Genomic DNA, 4940 nt, shown 5'->3' with positions numbered 1-4940 from the left:
TCCATCAGTCCGATATTAGCCCATATGCCCGATGCCAGTCTATAAAGTCCTCTTCAGACTCTCACAACACATGCCAGGATGCCGAATGCAGGAGGATCACAGGCCAGTGGGTGGGCAGTCTTGTGGAGCCAGTGGTGGTGGAAGCATCTCAGTGCTGGCGTGGGTCTCCCTGTGGCTCCCCAGCTCCAGGGCTCTGGGGGCATCAGTGTAGCTCCACGTGGCTTATAACAGCAACGTCTCATAGGGACACAAAGCAGAGAGTCTGGGTCTGGCCTCAGTGAGCTAGTTCTCTCCGGCGTGCCTCCAAATGAGGTCATTAGCTGTGGCCAGATTGACAGGCTAAACTCCGCCCCTTCGCGCTTAATAGTCTCGAGTTGACACCAGATTATAGAACTGTCACACATGTGACCTGAGTGGAGCTGGTCCCACTTCGGGCTTCAGATGGCATGTGACCCCACCTTACTGCATCCTTCGACCTGGACCTGGAAGAGGTGCCCTCTACCCGAGGCCCCCACCCCCCACCCCAGTACAATGAAAGCCTGGACCATCCCTGCCTGCCTGTAAGTGAAGCCTGGCCAAAGGAAAGGTAAGCCAAGACACAGGGAGAAACAACGTGAGCACCTGGATCCAGCTGTACCTGAAGCTCCAGAGTTGATTGGCTTGAGCCAGCAAATCATCCCCTCTTTTATTTTGTGTACCTTAGAGAACCACTGTGTCTATGGCTTAACACTTGGCTAATACAAGGCTTAGGATGTCACCCTATCTCGGGGATTTGGATGTAAATACAACGGCCTCTGAGGTGAAGACCCAGGTAAACAGCAAGGGGATAGCTTCGGGGAGGAACAGACTCGGAGACCTGCACTCTGGTGTGCGTCCTGGCCCGATGGCCCCAGATCCACATACGCCGCCGCCGCCGCGTCTGCCCCACGGCTCTTCCAGCTCTCCAGCGCACAGCTTCTCCTTGGGCTCCACTTCCAAAACTGGAGATGCCCACCCCGTCCCCGTGATCCTCGGCTCCTCTCCAAGCCCCTTTCCCACCGCCAGCCTCAGTCCTGTCACCCCCACCCACTTCCGGCCATCACGGCCACCACTTGCCTTGACTCCGTGTCCACTTCCGCTCATCACCCCCCCCCACCCCCACTCTCTGCCTCCCCCCTTCCTAGGCATTGGCAGAAAGTGGGCCTGCCTTAGCACATACCTCACATTTATAAACACCCTGGTGGTGCGGCGGCTAAGCACTTAGCTATTGACCCGACGGTTGGCAGTTCGAACCCATCAACTTCGCCGCCGAGGGAGAACGATATGGCCATGTCTTCTAGACGGACAAGAGCTTTGAAGGCCGGAGGGGGCAGCTCTACCCTGCTCCGTGGAGTCACCGTGGCTCGGGATCGACTCAACGGCATTGGGTTGGATCTGGGTTGCTCTTTCATTCTGCAGCAGGGCCTTGTGAAGAAGCGGAGGGGCCTCTCAGAACCCCTCCGGTGGGAGTGGGAAGAACCTGCCTGTGGCTGTCTCGGGGGCACAGGAGCCTCTGTTGCCGTTGACCTCAGAGGGAGAGGCACCTCGGGCCACCATCTAGTAGACCCCAGGAAGGGTGGAACTGCCCAGAGAACACGCTGCCTGCTACAGACGCCTTTGGGGTGAACCTCTAGGGGCCTTCGTTGTAGGGGAGCCCCGAGTCCCCCCTGGGTGGGCGAGGTGGGATGGCTCTGACATCAGGGGAGATGTCAGGGCCTGAAGTCCTCTTCAGGGACAGCACCTGCCTTCCCAAGAGGCCTCTCGGCTCTGGCCTCTCGGCTCAGGGGGGAGGGGACCCCAATAAGACCAGAATGGACACCCCAGCCCCTGTTGGGAGGTTTCTATTAATCCCTGAAGACCCTGCCCCTAGATGAAGAGCTGTCAAAGAAGCTGTGGGGGGAAAATTCCCCTTTAAATTTAGTGGGCAAAAAAAGATAATGTGCTCCCTCCCACACCGCGATGCCCAATCTCTCACTGAGAGGCACGAGGAAAAGGAGTTTACGGGAGTGATAAACAGCCCTCTGAAATTAAGCACTGAAAGGTGGAGGTTGTGGCCAAGGTGAAGGGGGGTGAGGAGGGGCAGGGAGGGAGCGGGGTCTCTGTGAGGTGCGACTCTCGGGCAGCCATCTCCTGGCGCTCACACAGAAAGACAGGGCCCAGGCAGAGAAAATCAACTTCCGGGCAAAATGAAGGCTTCGCAGAGAGCATTTCCAAACAGATAGAAATGGCTGTGCAGCAACTGCCCCAGGACGCGGAACATGCCTCCTCTCCCTGCCACCCGCTTGCAAAGGTAAGCAAAGCCAGCCACCCTTGTGCACCCAAACATCTACGGGGACTGGCTACTGGTTGCCGCAAGTGCACCCCCCTGCCCCGCACCCCCCTGCGTGTCAGAGTCTAAGGGGCGCAGTGAGGGTCTCCGTGGTGGGTTTTCAGATGCCGGGCTTTCTTCCACGGCACCACCCACCTGCCCACGAGTCTTCAAGGGTGAGGCCGTCCGCACCCCTGAGGGGCTCCTGGCCCAGGGCCGCAGTGTCCAATAGATGGTGATGGGCCTCTATGGAGATCAGAATGACGAAGCCTCACTTGGTGGCCGGAGGGGGGCATCTTTAATTGGTTGATCTTGAGTAAAAAGTTTTCATAATGAAAAGAGTGTGTTTAGATGGGGGGGCGGGGCACGGGCCGTGGGAATGGTGGTTGGAGAAGTGGTGTTACAGTTCAAGAGGCAATAAGGTGAAAGGCTGTCATGCTTGGGGGTGCAGTGGCTCAGACCCACCAACTTCTCCAGGGGAGACAGCTGCGGCTTTCCTACTCCCGTAAAGTTTCTCCGTCTTGAAAACTCACAGGGGCAGTTCTGGCCTGCTTCTGGGGTCACCACGAGTCAGTCGGGCCGGCTCAATGGCAGCAAGGGTCTTGCTCTGTCTTCACGGCCTGATGCACGAGGGGCAGCGTGGACTTCCCAAGGGCTTGGTTTTCCGATGTGTTCGAAGAGGCACGCACCCCCACCCTGCCACTCATCTGCCAGTGTGGCCTGCAGGGGCTTGAGTGTGGCTGTGGTGCTGGGAGCCCAGCCTCCGGTGGTTCAAATCCAGAGTAAGCACAGCGGGGGGAGCCGGGACGGGCAGGCCACTGTTGTAAAATCAGCTGCTGAACACCGGACGAGCTGACGGCCAGGGTCTGACATGGTGCCCAGAGATGAGCCCTCAGGCTGGGATGCAGCCAATACGCCCGGGGAAAGAGCTGAGTCCCCGAGCAGAGTCCACCTGACCGTTACGGACGGAGCACAGCTCTCAGGACCTCTCTCTGCCGCCGGGCACAACTCAGAAGGGAGGAAACCGCTGCAGACATCCGTGCACAATCAGAAAGTGGGATTATGAAGCGTGAGTCTCGGAAACGTGGGCGCCGTCAAAGGGAAGTGGAACTCATAAAGATGCACGTCCTGGGCATTGGTGAGCAGAGGGCAGTGGCCATTTTTACCCGCTAACCGTAGGGTTTATTGTGCTCAGACTGGCTAATGCCAGAGGGACGGTGCCACATCCGCCAGTGAAAAGACGAAATGCTAAAGGACACAAACATCAGTCCCCACAACCCCGAGAGGAGAAAGACTAGATGGTGCCCCACTGTCACCACCAGCTGGTCTGGAAAGGATCACATTAGAAGGTCCTGGATAGAGTAGGGAAAAAAACACAGAACAAAATTTAAAATCATACATATCCACCGGACTTCCTGGTCAGATAGCCAGGTGAGACTCCCCCCTAACCCCCGCCCCCAAGACCCTCCGATCTGAAGCTGAACTCCATCCCGTGTTGGAAAAATCAACCTTTGGAAGTCAAAAACGGCAGCGTTTATCCAAGGACAACGTTCCGAGGGTTCGGGAAGGAGGAGGAATGGAAGGAGGAGCCCGAGGGAGGAAGTGGGCTAAGGGATGGCACGTGGAGGGAATTGTGTTGGCTGTGTGGAGACAAGATGTGTGTGCACGGCTGCACGTGAAACCGATGAGCTAGAACCCTTCACCCAATTTACAACAGGAAGTGAGAAAAGGGAATATTTTAAGATCTATTCTGAATCATAATGCTGCCATCGATAGATCGCATCATCTACCTGCAAGGAAGACCAGATATTTAAATCTATACACCAATCACTAGCACCAAACGTGAAGATCGCTGCTAACGCCTGCAGTTCAAGCTCGACTGAACGTCCAGTCAAAGTACGTTGACAATTGTTTGTGAGTGGAATGCAGAAGAGCTAGAACACATGACCTTGCTGCTGGAAAAGACAGACGAGACAGTGTGATAGAACTTTGCAAGACCCAGGACTTATTCATTGGAAATTCCCCTTTCAACAGCACCAACTGCACATGGACTTCACAAGATGAAACGGGTCTGAATCGAATCAGTAACAACTGGGGGATGAGACCCTGGAGAAGCTCACCATCATCAGTCAGAACCAGGCCAGGGGCTGATGGTTGGGCATACCATCAATTACTCCATTGCAAGTTCAATTTGAAGCCAAATAAAATTAAGCCAAGCCCCCCAGAGCCAAAATACAACCTTGAGTATATCCCACCTGAAGTTAGGGACTATTGTTAAAAAAAAAGATTGGATGCATTGAGCAGTAATGACCAAAGACCAGATGACCGGAGGGGTGACATCAGGAGCGTCATACATGTAGACAGCACACAGTAATTAAAAAGACAAGAAATAATGTGCTAATCAAACTTTTAAAAAAGACAGGAGAGAAACAAAAGGCCAAAAATGGTTGTCAGAGGGGAGTCTAAAACTTGCTTTAAAAAAACAACAACAACAAAAAACTTGCTTTAGAATGTAGAGCAGCCTCCTCCTGCCCCCAGAAGAATTTATTTCAAAGGACAGCATTGAATTTGCAGCTCCCGGAGAGGGACATAATCTGATCAGAGCACATGGGAG

Source organism: Echinops telfairi, unplaced genomic scaffold (genome assembly GCF_000313985.2).
Source record: "Echinops telfairi isolate 266 unplaced genomic scaffold, ASM31398v2 ScPeMD7_655;HRSCAF=1070, whole genome shotgun sequence".
NCBI classification, from domain to species: domain Eukaryota; kingdom Metazoa; phylum Chordata; class Mammalia; order Afrosoricida; family Tenrecidae; genus Echinops; species Echinops telfairi.
This window is presented reverse-complemented; position numbering follows the sequence as displayed.